This window comes from Xenopus tropicalis, chromosome 7, assembly GCF_000004195.4.
Source record: "Xenopus tropicalis strain Nigerian chromosome 7, UCB_Xtro_10.0, whole genome shotgun sequence".
In the NCBI taxonomy this organism is placed as follows: Eukaryota; Metazoa; Chordata; class Amphibia; order Anura; family Pipidae; genus Xenopus; species Xenopus tropicalis.
In genome coordinates, this window is record NC_030683.2 from 111,025,102 (window position 1) to 111,048,695 (window position 23,594).

At 44.1% G+C, this 23,594-nt stretch overlaps 1 protein-coding gene across 2 annotated transcripts in view; it reads left to right on the forward strand.

The window, feature by feature from the left end:
• Nucleotides 1-3,347: 3,347 nt before the first annotated feature.
• tspan4 (tetraspanin 4) overlaps nt 3,348-23,594 on the forward strand; it is a 42,815-nt gene continuing 22,568 nt past the window's right edge. The window contains exon 1 of one of the 2 annotated variants that reach the window (XM_012966569.3): nt 3,348-3,570. The gene's annotated coding sequence lies outside the window, so the exon portion shown is untranslated. 2 annotated transcript variants of the gene reach the window in all.

A 23,594-nucleotide genomic window follows, 5' to 3' on the forward strand; every position in this document is an offset into this window, starting at 1 on the left:
CTTCTACTCACAGACAGATATTACTCATAAAAGCAGGAAATTAAGTCTTTATGACCCAATTAAGCCCAGAGCTGGGAGGCTGGTGTCGTAATCCTGTGCTGCACCAAGTTTCCTGATGAGTTAAACTGGGAAACTGACCACACAACTTGCACATTTGCCTTAGTATATTGGGTGCTGCCTTCCTTTGCCACTGATTCAATTTACTTACCTTTAAGGTGGCCATCTTCCATAAAAATTGCAACTGGCCTGGGGTACTTTCTGGAAAAGAGCTGCACCACCGTGTTGTATATCAGTGCTGTCCAACTGCTCCCCCCTTGTGTGGCCCCCCCCATCTTTCTGACTGCTCTGAGTGCTTACCTTTGTGTAAGCTTTAAATGGTTTTAGTACTGAGATTAACTGGCCCCCTACATAGTTCACACCTCAGATTCAGGCTATAAACCCCTGTATTGTTCACACCTGTAAGACCTCAGACTGTAAGATTCAGACTGAAGGCATCTGCATTGTTCACACCTCAGCAACACCAGCATTGTGCCACTGTACGTAGTACAAGTACAAACTGTTCATCTTGATGGTCATGATCAGTTACTTATGTAGTCATTATAGGTTTCTGTCTCCTTCCCTACTTGGCCTGCCCTAAGCTGCTTGTGTGTGCCATACTCTGCCTGCCCTATGCTGCCTGTGTGTGCTATACTCTGCCTGCCCTATTCTGCCTGTGTGTGCCATACTCTACCTGCCCTATGTTGCCTGTGTGTGCCATACTCTGCCTGCCCAATGCTGCCTGTGTGTGCCATACTCTGCTTGGCCCATGCTGCCTGTGTGTGCCATACTCTGCCTAAGCTGCTTGTGTGTGCCATACTCTGCCTGCCCTACCCTGCCTGTGTGTGCCATACTCTGCCTGTCCTAAGCTGCTTGTGTGCGCCATACTGTGCCTGCCCTATGCTGCCTGTGTGTGCCATACTCTGCCTGCCCTATGCTGCTTGTGTGTGCCATACTCTGCCTGACCTACTGTATGTTGCCTGTGTGTGCCATACTCTGCCTGCCCTATGCTGCCCGTGTGCCATTCTCTGCCTGCCCTACACTGCCTGTGTGTACCATACTCTGCATGCCCTATGCTGCCTGTGTGTGCCATACTGTCTGCCCTATGCTGCCTGTGTGTGCCATACTCTGTCTGCCCTTATGCTGCCTGTGTGTGCCATACTCTGTCTGCCCTACCCTGCCTGTGTGTGCCATAGTCTGCCTGCCCTACCCTGCCTGTGTGTGCCATACTCTGCCTGCCCTATGCTGCATGTGTGTGCCATACTCTGCCTGCCCTATGCTGCCTGTGTGTGCTATACTCTGCCTGACATATGCTGCCTGTGTGTGCCATACTCTGCCTGCTCTATGCTGCCTGTGTGTGCTATACTCTGCCTGACATATGCTGCCTGTGTGTGCCATACTCTGCCTGCCCTATGCTGCCTGTGTGTGCTATACTCTGCCTGACATATGCTGCCTGTGTGTGCCATACTCTGCCTGCTCTATACCACCAAGGGGAGGAGGACCTGGCAGGGGTCTGTTCTGGGAGTTTGTTAGCATTTGGAGAGTTAGGGGTTCTCTAAGGTTTGTAATTATATGCTGGGGGTTGCTGTGCTACCCACAGGGGAGGAGGAGCCATATGGATTTAAGGTTATGTCTTAATATGACATTATAAACTTTTTTCACATACTGTATGAGTGATGGGTGCGCTACCACCATTAATGTGGATATGATCTTAAAAGCTCTTGTGATAACATGGGTGTGGTTTGAAGTGGGTGTGTTTTTTTTTTAAAAAAAGGGGAGTGTTCAAATTTGGCATCCATTATCGGCCCTCCAGCACATAGGCCAGAAAAGTTCCGGTGGTACCAGAGAAGTTGGACAGCTCTGTTGTATTTGATTGGCTAAGTATCCTGTGTGCATCTGGGTGGGCACATGCTGAGTTTACACTGCTGCGTATGCACCTGCCCAATGAATTCATTGTTAATTGTTGGGACCCACACTTTATAACTTAGGGGCCAAAAAGTTATCTCACAAAAACAGTTGTGCATGGTTCCCCCATAACTGCACCACGTGGGTCCAGCCGATTACCATTCAGGTGAATCCAATGTTGCTGCTCGCTCAGCTGGAAATCAGGTGGGTGACAAAGCGCCCCCTGTGTCAGTACCAGTGCGATGTTTGGTCAGGAGGGGGGCTCGAGGGAGCAACTTGGGGCTTATGCACTAATGGGATCAAAGTGTTTCCTATACGGTAACCATGGCAACTAGATGTTCAATTCCACTCAGTGCACAAGTTCAGAGCCTTCCTTCTACAATCCAGAAGTAATAAAATGAAAGGAAAGCTAAAGGTGAAACCCTGTTTGGGTGCCAATACTTGGGCAGCAACCCTGGTAGTCAAATTGCTAATCTTGTGGCCCACGCAAGTGCCTATATGACACAATAAGTGTAATATCCCAGGGTGCTTTCTTGTAGGGCTCCACCATGTTCCATCCCTCCCAATTACCCCTGCACCGACCTTGGCAGGGAAACATGGCTGCATGGCACCCAGAAGAAAGCTGGTGCGCAAATGGCTGGGGAATAAAGTAGAAATTGGCCCAGCTGGTGTATGGCCACCACCTTCATAGTGGAGCACCCAATGTACCGCTGCACCCACATACAGTACAGCTGGAAATAATATAAAAACACCAATTCCCTGCCAGTTAATGATAACACCAATAAATACACCATTGGGGTTTTATTAGTCCAAGTTTGTGCTGTTCCCTCCTAGCCCTATTCCTATCTGCACCCTGCAACTGCCTGGCACCCAGGGGACCACATGGCAACTGTCTGGCACCCAAGGGACCACACGGCAACTGTCTGGCACCCAAGGGACCACACGGCAACTGTCTGGCACCCAAGGGACCACACGGCAACTGTCTGGCACCCAAGGGACCACACGGCAACTGTCTGGCACCCAAGGGACTCTGGCACCCAAGGGACCACACGGCAACTGTCTGGCACCCAGGGGACCACAGGGCAACTGTCTGGCACCCAAGGGACCACACGGCAACTGTCTGGCACCCAGGGGACCACAGGGCAACTGTCTGGCACCCAAGGGACCACAGGGCAACGGCCTGGCGCCCAAGGGACCACAGGCAAATGCCTGACAACCAGGGGACTGTTTCTGATAGGAAAAGCCCAATTTAGGGGAATTTTGAGCTGACTCGGTACAACTGGCAAACAAAAAGAAACTGCATTCTTTCCCCTCCAGCCACATATTGTTCCCATTAGCGTTCCCCCCATAGGCTGCACCCCCCTCCCTCTCATTTCCTTCAGGACCCTCACCTACCCACTCCCTGGGTCACATGACCAGTGCAGGACCAGCCCCCCTCCGCTGGCAGACAGTGCACTGAGCTGACAGAGGGGAGTAAAGGAAACAGAAAGAGTTTGGGAACTCAGAGCCGAGGAATTACAGCAGATCATCCCGCCGCGCTGTGAGTGAGAAGATTCCCCCCTCTGGAACTCAAAGTGGACTGATCTCCATCTCTCTTTGTGCGACTCTAACCTACAGCGGGATAGCTAGGTAAGTGCGAAAGCTCTGTATGGGGGGGGGGGGGTCTATACCAGGATGGCGAGCAAGTAGTTAGGATGGGTCAATTCTTTATTCCTTTGTGGTTAAATGGGGGAACCTGAACTAAGTCTTACACTGTCCCACCTGGTGATAACACCTCAGCCTCTGCAGAACTTCTTTGGGAAGCAGAAAAACACATCCCTGCTGTGGCTCAGGGGATAGAGCAGAATAATGATTGTTAGCTCTGCTCCCCAGGAATTCTGCACTTATGTCCCATGTTATTATTCTGTAACACTTTCATGCAACTCTCATCAGCCAAACTGCCCTCTTGCCCCACATTTTCCCCACATCCCCCATGGCTAAATACATGCATGCTGCAGACTACACAGATTACTTCTTAGCCATGTCGTGTAGTGTAACCATTCAGACTGCGCACTTTATATAAGTCTGCCCTAGGGCAGATGTTTTTATAAGGGGCAACTGCCACACCTCCAAAATATTGTGGGGGCCCTGAAGATTGAGGGGTAGTATGCAGAAGGGAAGCAAAGAATCCCATTCTACCCTAATGATTTATCTCTTTTATTCTGGGAAAGGACTGTGTATATAGAAAGGCAAGTCGGGGTCAGCGACCCTTAATATAAGAGCTGTCTGACATGCAGTCTCCAGCTGCATCCAATATGGAGTATTTAAAGGGGTAGTTCAGGTTAACATTTACTATGTTGTAGAATGGCCTATCCTTAGCAACTTTTCAATTGGTCTTCATTTTTTATTTTTTCTAGTTTTTGAATTATTTGCCTTTCTCTTTAGACTCTTTCCATCTTTTAAATGGGGGTTATAACCCCAGCAGCCCCAAAACTATTGCTATGTGGGGCTACAATTGTATTGTTATTTTTACTCTTTATTACTTATCTTTCTATTTAGCCTGTGTTCATAACCCTGTATCTCTTTCAAACCACTGTCTGGATGTTAAATTGCACCCTACCAACCAGATAGTGGCTGAAATTCCAAACTGAAAAGCTGCTGAACAAAAAGCAAAATGAACACCAACTGCAAATTGTCTCAGAATAGCACTTTTTACATCATGCTAAAAGTTAATTTAATGGCAAACTATCCCTTTAACCACAGCTGGAGGGCTGCAAGTTGGATTGCCCTACTATATTGAATGGTGGTGGCCCATACAGACAATTTTGCCCTTGACCACACAGCCCTACACGCGTGCAGGGGAATATGAGTACATATGGTTCATAATACTTTTACTCCTGGCCCCCACATTAGCATAAAAACTCATGTCTAGATTTGGCCCTTTATTTTGGGTTGTATAGTAACCCTTTGCCTGTCTACATATTTGTGAGTAGTCTGTCAGTCCTTGAAGCTTTGTATAATGTTACACTAAGTGGGGAAACTTTTTGCATGGAAAGTTTGGTTGTCTCGGGCAGTTGCAATGTTTTCCTGAGATGTCTGAGCAACAAGTCACTGTCTATTTCCATGGCAGATCTGCTGTACTGCGCAGCCAGAATCCGACGTGCTGTGTACTGATGTGAGTTTTGGCTCTGCCTAAAGTCATTTTGGGAATTAAGGCTTGGCGGTAGCAGTAATGTTTAGTAGGAATGAAGGTCTGGCAGGGGGTGGAACATTCCATGGCTTGCTAATCGCCCAGTTCATCTCTTCTGGACTAGTGTTGAGGTTTCTTTTAGAATGTTCAAGTGAAGGCTGTGGACCATAATCAAATTTTTGGAAGTTATAAATAACAAGAAAAAAAAATGCTATTTTGTTATGTAGTTTAAACTTCCCTGGCTGCTCTTATTTGTCGAACACATTCATTTCTTATTGGGGGTTAGTATACAGTGCAGCTCAGCAACAGCTCCATGCACCCCCCAAATCCTTAGTCCCCAGTACACATCATGCTGGGTGAAACAATTCAAATAGTTACTGTTGAGTTTAACATTGTCCAAATAAGGGATAAATTGGCCTCATACTGTGTTTGTAGGAGTTGTTTTGTTATAGAATCCCGAAGGATTTATAGTTACACTGTGTCCAATTCTGGCCCCTCTGAGTGCACTTTCCAAGCTCTGGTTGTTCTCCAAGTGATGCAGGGGATTGTACAGGTATAGGATTTTTTATCCGGAAACTCCTTATCCAGAAAGCTCTGAATTATGGGAGGATCATCTCATATAGACTCCATTATAATAAAATAATGTACATTTTTAAAAGCAATTTCTTTTTTCTCTGTAACAATAAAACAGTACCTCATACTTGATCCAAAGTAGGATATAATTAATCCTTATTGGAGGCAAAACAATAATACCAGTCCCCTAGCATTCTAGATAACAGGTCCCATACCTGTGTAACAAAGTGTTTTTTTGCACTGCAGAGAATCCTCCACCACATGTACGATGCAGCTGCCCGGGTGATTCCAGACAGACAAAGCAGCTACAGAGTTTGTTCTGTGCATCTCTGTAATAATAAAGATACTGAGTTTGCCCAGGTGCAGTAACCCATAGCCACCAATCAGCAGGTAGCATTTACAGGTCTCCTCTTATTGGTTGCTGGGGGGCAAATGTTGTGCCTTGTATTACATATAGGGGTATATGTGTTAGAACTTGTACATTTCACCAATATAATGTGCAAGTTTTCCTGATGTAGGAAGCTGATATGGTCTCCGTTTGGGTGTTAAGGGGTTGTTAGTACCTATACAAATTGAGTGTGGATGTGAAAACTAGGGGCAGTTGCTGGGTACATGCAGGAGGATGGACAGATGGGAAGCGGCATCATCTATAAAATATATCCTTATATTTGTCTTATATAAGTCTCTGACATCAGAGAGCGACATTTATGTAGAAATGATGTAACCAGGGAGGCCCGTAACCATAAATAGGCATGAGGAGTTATGATTTTTTGAAATAGGGAGACATTAACATTAAGATATACATGTTTCCGTGAGAAATGTGGCACAAGTGATATCACCAAGTCACTGGATACGTTAGCTGGAAATACGTTATCGTTTATCCAGAAAGTTCCATCTCCCATAGACTCTATTATAAGTAAATAACTCTTAATTTTAAAAAAAATATTTTCTTATTCTCTGTAATAGTTAAACAGTACCCTGTACTTGATCGCAGCTATGATATAATTTATCTTTATTGGCAAAACCATCCTATTGGGTTTAATTAATGTTTTAATGTTTATTTTTTACTAATATGGAGATCCAAATTACGGAAAGACCCCATATCTGGAAAGCCCCAATTCCTGATCATTCTGGATAACGGGTCCCATACCTGTATAACTGATGGCATCACTAACCACCGATTATTTACAGGATATTCATTGCTCTTGCGTATTAATGGCAGTACAGGTATGGGATCCCTTATCCGGAAACCCATTATACAGAATGCTCCGAATTACGGAAAGCCCGTCTCCCAAAGACTCCATTTTAATCAAATAATACAAAATTTTAAAGCTGATTTCCTTTTTCTCTGTAGTAATAAAACAGTACCTTATATTTTGATCCCAACAAAGATATAAATAATCCTTATTGGATGCAAAACAATCCTATTGGGTTTAATTGATGTTTTCTGCTTTCTGGATAACGGGTCCTGTACCTGTATATGTATTATTTACCGTTTTTGCAGTTCTTCTTCTATATTCCATATTTAAGATTGTTTCCAGTCACTGGCGCTCTTGGAGTTAATTAAGTTCTGTGTCTTGGGTATCCTTGTATAAAGTCACTTCCTATAGCCAGGCTAAAAAAAACCTCATTGCTCAGATCTCTAAACAACCAAGTGCAGTTTCCGCAATGGAAAAAAAAACTATTGTTATGAGAGCTGAAGTGCGGCAGGAGCAGCTGGGGCGAAATCCAGTTCCCAGGGTCTAATCACAGGGAAGGTCTTCCGAAATATTCTAGTTAAAGGGAATGTACTGCTGGGGGTCAAGGACCAGTTATGGGGGTAAAAGGGAGGGATGTGTTCTTATTCTGGTCAGTGTATTGGCAGTGGATTCTTCTTGCATGGCTCTTAAGCTGCCCATACATGGGCTGATATATGCCAAATTGGCCCCTCTACACTGAGTTGACAGGTTGGTGGTCCTTGTATGAGCTCATATTTGACTAAACTTTGGCCAAATAATTATCTGCAGGTTAGAATATCCTGTTGGGTGAGTACAACCTCAGACTGTTGATGTGGTCACCTCCCAACAGGTCTGCTCAGACATGCATTATAATCCGATCTTTGGCCCATGACCCAAAGGATTAGCTCAGCTTGTAGGCCAGAAGTAGGGGAAGGAAGCAGAGGCATATGCCTAGGGTGCAACTGGTGGGGGCACTATGAGCGGGGCACTGTGGAGCAATATTCCCTCTAATTCCTTCTTGGCTAAGAGAGAAGTATAATGTACACCCAGTATGCTGCATTGCATTGCTCAGATCTCTAAGATCTATGTAGCTATGTCCTAGGCAGCCTCCATAGGGGTATAAAGGCTTAACAGGTCAAACTTGTATGGGGTCCCACCTTTGTTGCTCTTTAGCGAGAGTCGCATGACATTAAGGGACCATCTAAGCACTAGGGGTACACTTTAATACAAGGATATAGAAACAAGTCTTGAGGCTCAAAGGGTTTAAGACTTTTTTCTGTGTTCGTTTAATCAAATTTACATTTTTCTGACATACTTATCCATGACGCCTGCCCCATCATGCAGTTGTGACTGTACATAAATGTATATGGAAAAGGTATGTCTTAATAAAGGTGCTAACTTGTGGCACACTATATATAACGCATGCCGGCTGTTTCATATATATATATATATAGTCGAATTCTTCATTTCCTGCTGTGTCTTGAGCTCTGTGGTTCTTACGTCCTTGCCAAGAACTGAAGACCAAGAATTTCTCTCGTAGTATCAAATTTCCAAACTTCTATGAAAGGAAACAGACACTGACAGGGAGCATTAATATAATGGCAGCTTGAATGGCAAAGTTTACTATACCTTTCAATACTGCCTTAGTTCCTTCCTGGGTGTTTTACAAAAATGCTTTATAAATATTGATCTTTATGGATTCATTGGTACCGTGATTTGCAGCCTTGGGGTCTCGGGTTCAATCCCAGCCAGGACATTCTCTGCAGGCAGTTTGTATGTTCTCACCTTGTTGGCGTGGGTTTCCTTCTGCAGTATGACATATTTATTCCAGATTTATTCCAATTCAAATTTATGTCTTACTCCATCAGGAGCATTTGGCCACTGTTGCCCCTGTTCTGGATTATATATGGGGGTGTTTCGGGTATCATGTCAGGTGAAGTCTCTTAACATTATGTATATAAAACTGGGGACAGTAAGAAACTAGAATGTTCTTTTACTGATTCCATCTGTCTTACGTGCAGTTAAAGGTCCACTGCACCCTCAGGTTTTCCTGAAGAATTATGCTTAATACAAGGTAATTCCTGTACTACCATAGATCTCTCTATTCAGACTATGCGAGCACCTAGGAACTATCACTTCTTGGAAGAGTGCCATTTACAGCTATGGTCAGCTGGCCACACCACCAATGATGCCACTGGGCTGCTTTGCTTAACCCTATTCTGTCATCCTGTTCTCAGCACAAATTCTAACACAATGGGAGTCCTATGGGAGGTGATAAGGAAGCTAGCCAGGAGAGAGAGTGGCTGCCTGGCAAGGCAAAAACCTCAGGCTGATTGAAAAAAAAATGCAAAATTACTAATATTTTGATTAGATAAATAAATAAAAGAGATTGCCATATCCCTACCTGCGCCCTTAGCAGTCACCGCTCATTCACTCTTAAACAAACAAACAATAATAATGTTTCCTGTTTGTCTGTGTTCCAGAAACAGAAGGAATCCCCCCAGCCCATCCTGTTCCGATTGGCTCATTCTGACCTTTATTACTTTTATCTTATCTTCCTGACAGGCTCTGGGGAGGGTTGGAAATACACTCAGCACGGCAGCGCCACAGTTTCCTTGGATAAATCAAATCAGGATATTTCAAGGATAGGAATTCTTTGGTATCTGAGCTGTTATTAAAGTGGCATTATAGTCACAGTGTTGAGATAGGTGCATAATTGTAGCATGGAGAGATAATAATAATTGTACCAGTGCAACAACCAATGTACTAGTGCAGCAATCAGATCTTTCCTTCCATTTTCTTACTTGGTTGTTTTGGTGCAGTTTCACATGGTGGCTGCCAACCCCCCCTGCAGAACTTTTTGAGGTCAGTTATGGTGGAGCAGGTCCATACCCTGGTTGGGGGAGACGAGGAATAGGGGGGATATGCAGGGGCCCCAGGGACCTTTAAATTGCCCCTAGCATGTGTTTCCTTGTGTGTGTGTGTCAATGTGATGCCCATAGCTGCTACTTGGAACCAGTTCCATGAATCCTTATCTTGACTTTCCAAATACAGGTATAGGACCCGTTATCCGGAATGCTCAGGACCAAGGGTATTCCGGATAAGGGGTCTTTCCATAATTTGGATCTCCATACCTTAAGTCTACAAAAAATCAATAAAACATTAATTAAACCCAATAAGATTGTTCTGCCCCCAGTAAGGATTAATTATATCTTAGTTGGGATCAAGTACAAGGTACTGTTTTATTATTACAGAGAAAAAGGAAATCAGAGTCTATGGGAGATGGGCTTTCTGGATAACGGGTTTCCAAATAAGGGATCCCATACCTGTATCTTGTAATTTCCTGACATGTCCCTGTTATTACTTAAACCCTACTGGTGTCTAAATGTTTTATGGTGCATTACTATATGGACAAGGCAGACTTGCCCAGTAAATTACACACATCTGGTCATGCTTTGTCTCAGAAATGCCATTTTGGAAGTCATCTGCTCACGTCCTCCTTGTAACCTCCATTCCTGTCCGCTCCTGGCTGCTATTTAGATGATCTGTGCAAGTAGCAAAGCATCCCATTCCCCCAGATGTATTTATTTATATTTGAAGAGATCCATAAATAGTATTTTGACACATTGTTCCTGCAGCCGCTGTTTATTTGTGTCCAGCCGTGCAGAAAGCAATTCACTGACATCACAGTAACACATCTGTTTCACTTTACAGGCGGGTATAAGGAGAATTAACTTGCGTACAGATGATGTGCTAAATCCCAGTAATGGAAAAAGCACAAAAGCCGGCACACGCCGTACTTGGACTGAGGTGGGGAACTGCTTTGGGACTATGGCGTCTCTGGTATCCAAGTAAACACAAGGGAGGGGGCTGTGAACTGGCATGTAGGAAACATACCCATTGGTATGAAAATTGTAGGCAAAGCACAAAATCCATAATTTATGGACTTGGCAGAGCACTGATGCCTCCACATAAATAGCTGAAATACTGAACCAGATCCTAATCTGAACCACAGAGGAGCAAAACTGGGGTAACCAAACTACATTTATTTTAGTTTGTTTATAAAATTCAACACTAAATCTTTGTTCCCAAGAGCCCTGGGCCTTTGCAATTAGAGCAGAGTAGAACAAGGATAAAATGTTATTTGCTGTATCTAAATTCATTCTCACACGCATCTTGCATACCTCCCAACATCTGAAAATGCAAACAGGGACAAAAAGAAATGCTGCGCTATGCACAGTGAAAATGTTTGACCATGCCCATTTTTGTGACCACACACCCCTAAGTATGACTCCTATTTGGAAGATTATGTCAAGTTTGAACACATTTCTGGGGGGGTTTAGGGTCTTGTTTTATGTGTTGTTACAGTTTGGCTAATAGAGGTGAAATTGCCCTTCAAGCTGCAAGAGAGTTGTTTAGCTTATTAGTTATAATTGTATCTAAGTGCAGGCATTGAGTATTCTTGGCTCTCTGCCAAAAGCCTACTTATTTAACTTTGTATCTTTTTGGGGTTCAGTGCAAAAGATCAAAGGGAAATAAGGGACTTTTCAATAAGAATTCGGGACTGTGGGCTCAGCTGTTAAAATCAGGACTGTCCCTTGAAAATCAGGACGGTTGGGACGTTTGATCTTGGCATTTGACTGAATGTCACAAATCCTGGCATAGAGCTTGAAGGAAGAGGGTGGCGACATGGAGGGGGCATGGATATCAGAGGAGGATTATAGAGAGGGCATGGAGATTCGGGAAGTAGTAGCATGTTAATATGATGATGAGTGTTGATATGTGCAGAGGACACAGAGGAATGTGGAGACTAACAGAGGGCACTGAGATTGGAGAAGAATTGTGGGGAGGGCATGAAGATCAGGGATGGCATTCAGGAAGGTGGAGATTGTATGAAAATTGGAGAAGGAGTGTGGAGACATGAAAAGGGTGTAGAGATCAGGGGAGAACTGTGGAGATGTTAAGAGGGCATGTAGATTGGGAAGGAGTAACATGCTAGTACTACATAAATAAATTATAATTATTATGATGAGCGTGGAGATGTAGAGAGGACATGGAGATGAAGAGAGAAATGTGGAGACTTGGAGGGCATGGAGTTTGAGGATGAGGAGAGGCCAGGGAAGGAATGTGGAGACATGGAAATGGCATGCAAGGAAGAGTATATTAGAGATGTAGAGCCAACATGGAGATCAGGGATTGGCTGTGTAAAGGTCTCAGAGAGTGGAGAAGGAATGTGGACATGTAGAGAGGTCATAGTGGTCAGGAGTGTAGTAATAAAGAACAAGAGAGACAAGAACAAAATTAGCCAGATGGTTTCCAGCAGGGACATTGACAACAGAGAATGTTAATGGACTGCAACTTCCAACATTCTTTGATGAGTAACCAATTTTTAAGACATCCTTGGAGCAGCAGGGTCAAGTTCAGTCTGCCATGTGGTTCTAATAGTGAATGATATTCTTAAATATAAAGAAATTCATGAGTTAGATAATTTCTTTATTCATGACACTATCCTATAAAATATATGTGTACAGGGGCACCACTCAGCACGTGGCTTATGCTCAGGTTAGGGGCCATACAAACAGAATAAGGGACTAATTAGTTTTACTAGTGAGTAATTATGTGCATGAGTGGGAATGATGTACTGCCATTATATGGCCACTTCCAGATGCTCAAGTTTTACACTCACCACTCTTGTAAAATGCGCGTCTCACACTGAGTGTAGCTGATTGTAACAACAACCAATAAAGATAGATTTCCCAGGATGCCAAACCTGCCACCCTTGTGTTGATGCATTACAAACTCATAGCAACCCTTGGGGGTCTCATTCAGCAACATCTAAAGGGCAGCAGGTATGGGCCTCCCTTACACAATAAGGGTAATAGTGCATGGGGTGCTTGCAGGAGCTTTGAGCACTTTTTTTTCTGTAGCACAATAATCTGGTGCTAAAGTACCCAAAACTGATCCCCCCCTTGGCTTGATTTAAAATTGCCTGATTAGGTCTTCTGCCCCCTGCCCATGTTCTCCTTCCTTCTGCATTGGGATAAATGGGAAATAAAGCAACATAAAGTTATACAGCAACATAATGTTAATTGGCATCACAAAGTAGCCTCTGGTACCCTTGGCAAGGTATCGGTAGGCATTATGGGACCTCAACTGAACTCAACAACTAATAATAGCGTTTGAGGATCAGTCAACCAACTTTTATGCAGTAGTCAGTCACACTGCTCTTAATGAGGTACTGTAATTGAAGCCATGATGTTGACACCAAGTCTAGTAACCAGGAGTGACCAATCAGTAGGCAGTATTTACTCTCAAAACTCTAAAAGCATCTGATTGGTTGCTATAGGTTACCACCATTTTTAAACGTCTCTTCATCTGTGGTCTTCCACTTGGGGAAGGGGTGGTCTCATCATGTCTGCCAAGCTGGTCATCCTTTGTGTATATGTGTCAATTACTGTGGCCAACTTTTGTTCCCTAAAATACAGTGGTGCTCAGGATAGTGACTATACAAGAAGCGACTACTAGGGGGGCTCAGTAAGGCACCAATGTTTATAAATTTGAAAGTTTGCTGTAAGGCTTGTATTGTTTAATTACACCACTGGTGGCGTTTTTTAGATGCTGAGCTGGCTAAGTAGCCTCTTCAGAACATGAACTATTCCCTGTGCTCACACAACAGGCTGTAGTTATTGGAACCAGATTTGCACTAATTGCGTCTATTAGCCATATATAGCCATGTATAGAGCAGGAAGACTGACTGACTGCTACATTGTTTCTAGAGTCAGAATAAAAAAAAATAAAGAAAATGTGTTGCAGAAAAGAGTTCTACCTTTAGTGCAGAACTTTCCAAACTCTCCTGTATACTAGGCGGCATATCTAATAATCTGTCTATATGGGTCTGGGCGTCTGGATTATATTGGAATTTTATTTGGTCCTTGTGAAGATTTAAGATCTTTGGTGCATTTTACATTGAAAAGTACCAACCCTTGGTTTGAGTTTAGTGTTTACCCTAACTTTCAGGGGTGCAGGTAGTTTTACCCCAAACCACCTAAATAGGCCCAGGCTGTCCGTCACCTTAATGAGAGCCTTAAAGCAATGTTTAGGGTGTCTGTATGGAAAGCTGTATGTTGTGCTGCATGATTCTGCTGCTTGGTGTGTTTAGGGAACATCTGGATTTCACATGAATAGACCCCCACCTTCATCCCTTTATTGCACACACGTGCTGGCAACGGTGACTCCCTTGGCCAGGCCTGGTGGAGCCTGAACGTGTGCTGTGTGTCTGCCTCACCTCTGAGCTCTGCATATTTCCTGCTTCGCTCTGTGCCCCAGGGATCTGACTAATAGAGGTGTCTGTGATGCCTGTCCAAGCCCCCCCTTTCTTTCCCTTTACTTTTATATCTGTGCTTGAAGCTGCATTAAATGAGAGGCTTTATCTCCCTCCCTTTCCAGTGCCTTTATCAGCCTCACACTGTCCTAATGCCAATTCTAATAAAGTGGCATATGTGGAAAAAGAGAGATATCTCATTGGGGAACATTTATGCCGGGGTCACACAACTGGTACTCATCATTCTTTGCACCTGGCATACTGTAACCTGCGCCCTCTCATGAAGGTTCCCTATGTCCTGCTTTAGCTATCTGGTCTTGCACCTTGTAAATAATCCCCGGCACAGCCCCTTCTGGCTTTGTGCTTTATGAATAAGCTCAACAATATTCTACAGTTTCTTTTCTATTCATTTATCCAGCAGAGCACAGTGTGCAAAGTGCAAAAAATGGCTATGGCAGGGCTCGCTTATGTTTTGGGGAAGAATCTCTAGCCTCTTCCTGATGAATTGTGCACCATATGAACTACAGTTCCCAGAATCCATGCAGTTTGTGGTTCTTGTTGGTGACAACCTCTAGCAGTGATTCTGATATCCCTATAGGGCCACTGTGAGGGCGCCACTTGACCGGCAGAGTCCCAAGTACAGCTAGAATAGTTGATCTCTCTCTAAAGGTCCCCATACACGTTGAGATTTGCTCGCTTGGCGAGATCGCCATGTGAGCGGATCTTCACCCGATATCCCTACCTATGGGTGGGCGATATCGGGGAACGTGTAGGCTAAATTTGATTGTTTGGCCCTGGGGCCAAACGATCGAATTATATTGGTGGCAATGGGGCAGTTGGTTCGGGGACCACATCAACGAGCCGATGTGGTCCCCGATCCGACTAGATTTTTTAACCTGCCTGATCAATATCTGGCCAATTTCAGGCCAGATATCAGTTGGGAAGGCCCGTCGGTAGTGCCCATACACGGGACGATTAGCTGCCGAATCGGTCTAAGGGACAGATATTGGCAGCTAGAATCGGCCCGTGTATGGGGACCTTTATTCTTTGTACTTAATAGGATGTGTGTGGGGAAAGCAATAGTTGACCTTTAAACAGATTGTGTATGTAGATATTGCCTGTAATTTCACAATTGGATCCTAATGAATAGAACCCCCAGGGGATGCATTTTTCTGCAGAAAGTGGTTTATTAAAACTATGGAAACAATGTAGTTAGAAGTCTCCCCTGCAGCTTCCCATACACACATCATATTCCCCAGGGAATCTGCCACTGCAAATCTGTTGTGCTCTGCTGCAACACTTAGCACAGCTGATTTGGAACTACATTTCCCAGCAGCCTAGCTGGCTTCCCATGCCTGTATAAGCTACAAAATACTCCTCTGTGTCTTATCTGATGAAAAGAGATTAAGGGCCCTTAAACATAGGTGCTTATACCTCTGAGCCTGTGAATTTTGGGGTTTTCCAGCAACAGTGAAAGGCATTAGTACAGTCTCCATAGAGACAAAAGGCTGCACAAAAAAGCTACCAGTATTTCCTTGCCAGTAAATTTGTAACTTCCCATCATTCTGCCCCGCTGTTCAGTCCCCTGACTCTCTATCACCTGCCCTAACCACCAAATCCCTACCTGATATGCCCCTTTTATATTACTGTCCTGCCCCTTTACAAAAGCACCGCCCCTTTTATGTCTGCCCCTCCCCTTTCTGTCCAGATAGAATTCTTTTTTTAAAAAGGTTGCAAAATGTGATCAATTTTAATTTTTTCAAGGGCCACTGATCCTTGGACTCGTTTCAGTTACGACTGAGCTAAAAATCACATGACTATGAAAAGCTACCCACACTCACTAAGGCTTTATGACTATATTCTGTTAAATACTTGTTGGTTAGTGGGTGATTTATTTTCCTTAAGAGACACAAAATATGCCTCCTTGCCATTTGCTCCAGCAGGATATAGAATGTGTTCTTAGAATAAATCAGGGGTCCGTTTGCATTTTGCACATAGCTATCCCCTAGTAAGGAATGCCAGAACAGAAGGACAGTCCAACCCCCTCTGCTAAGTGCCGTTCGCTAAGGATTGTAGCCAAGTCTCCTGCATTTAATAGTGACGGGCTCACATCTGGGTCCCATTACCTTAGTACAGAACAAGTCAGCAACTCCTAATAATAAAGCCAGAAACCCCCCTCTGAGCACAAACAATAGATGGGAAGGACCCAGCATGGAAAGCTGAATGTCTAGTTAGAATCTTACCCAATAAATCTATTTTGAGGCACCATAGAAAAATTTAATTATTATTTAAAGGGGAAGTCCACTGTTTTTTTCATTCATCTGTATTCTACATGAATGAGCTAAGGTAGTCATACCTGGTCCAGTAAAGCTTAGACCCATGTAAGGGGCCCTTAGGAGTGCTTGTCCTGCTGATACGTGGCCAAAACATTCTATTGGGCGAGGACTGCAGTAACATTGTGCAGTCTGAGCCTGAAAAATATGTCTGATTTCTTCATGGTCTTGATAGGCTAGAAGTTGGATCCAATCATTGGCCCTGGGCTAATTTGGCCAGCATGTGGCCAAACTAAGCAGAAATCCGCTAATTTGGTGAGGTTACTGTCTGGTAAAGCACATAGCTCTAAAAAGCAAGATGCGCTGCAGGTTGTAGCCTATCATACCAGTGTGCCACCCTGGGCAGCAGGAAGAAGGCAACGAGTTACCCACCACTCATTTGCACCAAATTGAGGCTAATTTTAGGGTGAAGACACACAGAGCTACTAGTAGCAGCTACTTTTTCATAGCTACTTAACACCAGAAAATACCCTGCCATAGACAATACTGAGAATTGCCTCTGCTAAAACACACATAGAGACAGTTATCAGTAAAGGATCAGCATTGTCTATTTTAGTAGCCACGCTAAGTTGCTGCTACTTGTAGCTCCGTGTGTCTTCACCCTTACAGTAGACATATTCTCCACTGACATTTTTCACCTGGTGAAGAAATACTGAGCCTCAGATCAACCGGCAGTTTGCATTAATGGAAGACTGTGCATCTGCTATGGAAGACACTCACACAATTTCTGCCTTCGGATATCACTTAGATTGGGATGGAAACCTTGTGCGCAAGCAGTGTCCCCTGAGTGCAGCTACTGCCTGCCTTCAGCCGCCCGACACTAATGCCTTTGGACTGAGCTAATTACCTTTCAAGCTCCTTAATCTTAAAGAAAAATATCTGAGACCATAAGGGACAGATGATGGGAAGAAGTTGTTGAGTGATGAAATGATTTTAACCAACGTTTTCTTTACCTTTCTAATGAAACTGATCCTGGATATTTATTTCCTGTACTTTCATGCCATGAATGAAACGGCTCTGAGATAGGATCCTATTACGCTATAGCTCGTTCCTATGGAAATCCATGTAACATCCCAACGTACCAAGGTCTTTCCATAAAGCACACTCCAAGACTTTCAACGGTTGCTATACCTTAATGTGTCTGCTTGTCTATGAATATTTCATTCATCAAAATTACTATATCCATTATGTGTTAGTAGTAAGTCTAAAGCTGGCCATACACGTGGCGATCTGACGATGTTTTGTACGACCATCGGTCGCACGAAACATCGTCAGATCCGCCACACACCATTCAGGGCTGAATCGGCAGGTAAGGAGGTAGAAACAATAGGATTTCTACCTCCTTCTGCCGATTCAGCTCTGAAGGGAGAATTTTGGTCAGGCGCCTTCTATGGCGCCCGATCAAAATTTTCTAACCTGGCCGATCGACGAGCCGACCGATTTCAGCAGCTTCCTGCGATATCGGTCGGCTCGCTGACATGCCATACACGCACCGATTATCGTACGAAACGAGGTTTCGTACGATAATATCGGTGCGTGTATGGCCACCTTAAGGCAGTGGTTCTAAGTGGTTCACGTCACGTTCACATCTGTCTTTGTCCCGGGCCAACTTTAGATGAAAAGTGAGGCAACAGATGTAGAAAGTCACCGGTGTGTCAACCATTCCACCACAGTCCCGAGAATATCAACAAATAACTGTTCACCCAAAACCTGACCCTAATTGTCCTTCTAGCCAGGCTTGTGGGTGAGGGAAAGGTGGCTTACAAGAGAAAATAGCCTTTCTCCACAAAACTCACCCTAATTGTCCTTCAGGCTGAGTTCTCCTGCTACTTCTCCAGACCCCTCAGCCTTAGTCTGAAGGACTAAGTTACCAATGCTATGAACCTGCCAGTTATGCCCCCCTCCTGCTCTGTGCTTACAACTGTAGCGTCGAGGGGGGGCAGCATCTCTAGTGCAAAAAAATGAAAATTTGGCTTTTAAAGTTACCAAAGGGCTTTTTGCCGCCCCTGGTAATTGGGTGCTCACTGCCACCTGGGACAAGGATAATAAAGGAGGGGCAATGGGAGTTAATAAGGAAGGCTGGGTTGTGACTAGCCAGTCTGATAATGTAGTGGTCATCAGTTCTGGACTGGGATTCAAATTAGAAGTTAACAGAGGCCCAAACAGCCCCCCCACAGGCCCACTACATAGTGACCATCTGTGACATCTTACAGTAGCCCCAGATCCACAGATTGCCAGTCCGGGCCTGCAGGTCATACACAGGCCAACATGGTATGCTTTCCAACCCACTGTTCCCTGGGCCGAAGAGCTAGCTAAAAGTAACTGTACAACTTCCCCTTTAGCTAGAAATAGTGGTCTGTGATTGACAGGGGGCGGAGTAATGTAAAATATTTCCATTTTAATCATTTTCATCTTGTTCCTTTTACATCTGATGCTGCTATAGGCACAGGCCCCAACCCATTTGGCACAAGTGCAGGAAACTCTTTGAACACGTCTAGCACAGGTATGGGATCCCTTATCCAGAAACCCATTATCCAGAAGGAAATAATGTTTAAACATTTGAATTTGATTAAAATGGAGTCTATGAGAGATGAACTTTCATTAATTCTGAGCTTTCTGGATAACAGGTTTCCAGATAAAGGATCTAGGATTGCCACCTGTCCAGTTAAAATGATGCCTAATAAGTTATTAATATTTATTAAGGTTAAATATATAGGAAGGCTGGTATTTTTCCCAGAAAAGGTTGCAACCCTAAATGATTCCCATACCTGTAATTTCCTGTAATAAAACTGTACCTGGATGGTGACTAAACTGCATGAATCCATATTGGATTCTAGTGGGTTTTTTAGAGAAGGTTTTTCTAATGAGCGCTTTAAATAACATTATTGTACAGAAGTACCCCTTATACAGAACCCCACCCCAAGCATTCCAGATAATAGATCACATACCTGTATCTTGGCAAGAATGAACTTGACCAAATGATAGATATTTGTTTTTCTACATTCTATTTCTGAATCTGTGATTCTGGGTTTGTCTGTGTCCCATGATGAGCAGATGGGTCAGGAAGGTCACAACTTGCTGTGAGAAATATAGATTCACACAAGGAGCAGTGGGATTCAGTGGTGAATCAGAATAAGAAAATTGGGCACTTTCTCTCTATTATCATTTCAGCCAAGAGCTTTTTGTTCCATTGGGATAATTCCTGTATATTGTATAACCTAAACAATGATAGTCATGAGGTTACTGGCTGAAACAGCTTTTCCCAGAGTATTCCTGGTAACCCAGTGAGTCATGAGAGCTTTTATATCTGTTATGTTTGTCTTTCTCAGCTACTGTAATCAGCAAATTCATTTCTGCAAGTGACAAAATATTGCCTTGAGGCTTCCAACCCTGGGTGAGCCCCAGAGAGGCTCTGGTGTCCATATGTACTCAGGAGGACAGGAGGTCCACACCAAAAACTCTTTTTTCAAACTTGTTCTGTTCAGGACACCTTGGGAGTCCAACCTTTGGTCAGGGCCCCTTTTATCTCATATAGAAAATTTTGCTATAACATTCACCCTCCTATGGTTACAGAGACATTCAAAGTAGAGTAAAAACTCAACTTAAATGTCACCCAAACCCTAACTGTACCTTTAAGCTGGGCCCTGTTGCCCATAACAATGTTACAGATAGAAAAAATAATTTATCAGTCACCCTGCTATAGTTCCAGTGGCACCCAAGGCACAAATGATTACTTACCCCATATTTCATCCTAAATAGCCTATTTAGGCTTCAGGGTTTCCACGGCACAGATAAGCACACACCCCAAATGCTATCTTAACTAGCCTTCGGACTGGGCCCCTTAGCCTATAATAAGGTTACAGATATAATTCCAGAGGTACTCAGGGCACAAACAAGCACTCACCCCAAATCTCATCATAACTAGCCTTCAGGCTGGGCCCCATTAGCTCATAACAGATTTACAGAAACATTGGGGTAACAGTCGCCTTGCTATAGTTCCAGAGGTTCCAAGGGCAAAGATAAGCACTCACCCCAAATCCCCCCTAATTGGCCTTCAGGCGGGGCCCCCTTAGCTCATAACAAGGTTACAGATATATAGGAACATTGGGGTAACAGTCACCCTGCTATAGTTCCAGGGGTACCCAGGGCACAAATAAGCACTCACCCCAAATCCCCCCCTAACTGGCCTTCAGGCTGGGCCCCCTTAGCCTATGATAAGGTTACAGCTATAATAATATTTGCACTAAATGTCTCCAGGCTAAGTGCTGATAGGTTGCTATGGTCTGCTGCATGCCAATTAGCACTGCGTTTCTCTGTTAGTTGCTTTGCTTAATTAATGCAAGTTCTTTTTGTTAGTGGAAAGTAATGTATTTCTTCGCCCACGTACAGTCTCAGGCAGCTCTCCGTGGGCCCAGTAGTTGCAGCTAAATACACAGCTTACAGTTCCAGGCCACTTACTGGGAAGGCAGAAATGGCTGACTAACAGGATTCTGGGGGAGAAGCACCTGTGTTATCATTTCACTGGTATTTAGTGTGTTTATTCCAAGACCTAGAAAGTAATGTTATTGTTTATTTTTCATGTCCTGTGTGGGACCCAAGGGGATCCCTTTCCCGTCTTCTTATACACGATTCCCAGTGTTGTTATGGCTCAGTTACTGCCAATCCCTGACCAGGAGCCGGGGCAACAGGAGAATCAGTTCAGCTTAGCATCCCATTAATCATCTTAAGTTTGCAAGTGTTGCCATGGCAACTATAGTGATCACTTTGCCCATGGTAAGAGCCTGACATCCACTGCCATTTTTCTTGATTTCCCAGGCATTCCTTATGTGGGTTTGTGGGGGGCACAAGCACCCAGCTCCAGCCTCCTGCATGGGAACATGGTGGTGATTGCTCCCAAGCCAACTACACCGGGCTGGTTCATTGGTTATAAAAGAGGTGCACTGTTCACAGGGCAGAATTTTTAGGGCCTTTTTTGGGGGGTTTATATCCAGACCAAGGAAGAAGCTATACTATATATCGGTCGTCTAGTCGATCCTGTCTGGCGCTCCTTATCAATGTCAGGCAGCAGGAATGTGGCACTGGTGAGATGACATGCTGGCGGGATGACATTAAGCCATGGCACATTATGCCGGTATTGATGTTCCTGTGGGCTGAAGGGATGTTGCCACCATCTTGGAAGAACCACAGGGATGTTAAAGAGAACCAGATATTGCTTGTACAAAAGGGGTGAGGAATGTCAGACGACCCTTGTGACAGGTGCCTAATAATTTGACAACCCCTCCATTTCATTTTGGCTTCTAGCCCCACCCACTCCAGAGTTATTTAAACATGGACGCCATATGCCTGGTAGATACCATATCCCTGATAGATCCTAGAGGACACAAGGGCATGCTTTGAACTTAGAAGTAAGGAGATTCCATCTAAAGGTGAGAAAAGGGCTTTTTACAGTGAAAGCTGGGAAGTTATAGAATTGTGCTGGTGGATATATTAGATAACTTCAAGAAAGGGTTGGATGCCTTTTTAGCAAATGAGAAAATTCTTGGGTCTATAATAAACTTTTAGTACAACCATGATTTAGGTATTGCCCTTTTGTGGTGGTAAAAAACAAGTTTTTACTTCTGCAGGGCAAATATGAGATCTTAATAGAGCTCGGTCACTTAGAATTAATGCAAGTCTCATTTGAACTAGAGGTTGAACTTGATGTCCTTATGTAAGTTTTCAATATCATCTATAGTGATGAGCGAATCTGTCCCATTTTACTTCGCTAAAAAACTCGCAAAACTACAGAAAAACTAGCAAAATGGCAAAAAATTTGTGAAATGCAGGTGGCACGCAACTTTTTTTATGCAACCGCGCCCCTTTTTAACATGGCCGCACCTATTTTGCCGTGACGGTGCCCTTTCTTTAAGTGACCGTGCCTATTTTGACGCAACCACACCTTTTTTTTTGGTGAAATTCCGCAAAACAATTTGCCAATGGCAAAATGCGGAATTTTTCTTTGAATTCATGCCTGGTAAAATAATCCCTAATCACTAATCATCTACTATACCTAGCATATTTATTGTAACTATAGCTCAAACCCTTGTTGGCCATCACGATGGTTACACATGGCTTTACTACATCATACACCTGAGTATGGGAAATATTTCCTTCCCAACGTGCATGTCCCCCTGAATGAAAGCCGTAATTCCCCTGCCACTGATACCATCGCTCCCCCGCCGCCACTCCCTGCGCACAAGGTTATCGCCGGGCCCTGGACAAAGGAACAGAAGTGGGAGTCATGCAGAACACAGGATGCAGAGCGCAATGGGTAGGGAAGTGAGTGCAGTCAGTCATGTCACTGGGCTATTGTTCTGCTGTCCGATCTGCTCTGAGGTGTCAGCAGTTGTACAGAGTTAGGGATTTGTGCGAGTCTGTCGCTGGCTTCTCTCTGCTCATCTCTCCTCACTCATAGCACAAGCATTCAGCACATTTCTGCCTTCAAACCAACTGTGCAAAATCTTTGATCTCTGCTGAGAAACTACCATTCTATAGACTAGGAGAGTTTGATGTATATTTTAAAAGCAGAATATTTGAGTGGGTATTGGGGAGTTATAAGCATCGAACTGGGACAGCAGTGGCCCACCGGAACTGCGAATTGATAATAATCTCCGAATCTTGATAGGGCAACGCAGGCAGGGGAGTGGGTCTGGGGCCCATTGGGTAGTCCCGCGGCCCAGTCTGACTCTGGTCATGGGCTGAGATCTACTAAAATATTTAGCTCCTCTTCCTTCAAAGCAGGATTCCTCACTTCCCATGCCACCTTCGGATAACAGCACTTCTGTTTTTATAACGATGTCGTTTGAGTGTTTCTGGGCTGGTGCTATTGGGTCAATTAGCAGATAAAATTAAGACTTAAGTGAGGTAGCAAGTGTGAGCAGGTAAAAAGTCATGGTGCAGGTCAAGGTGTATGGCTATTGGTTCCTCAAATCTGGGCCAAGTGCAGATGGACCCATCAATTACCTTTGATGTCCAACATGTGTCCCTCAAGCTCACTGGTT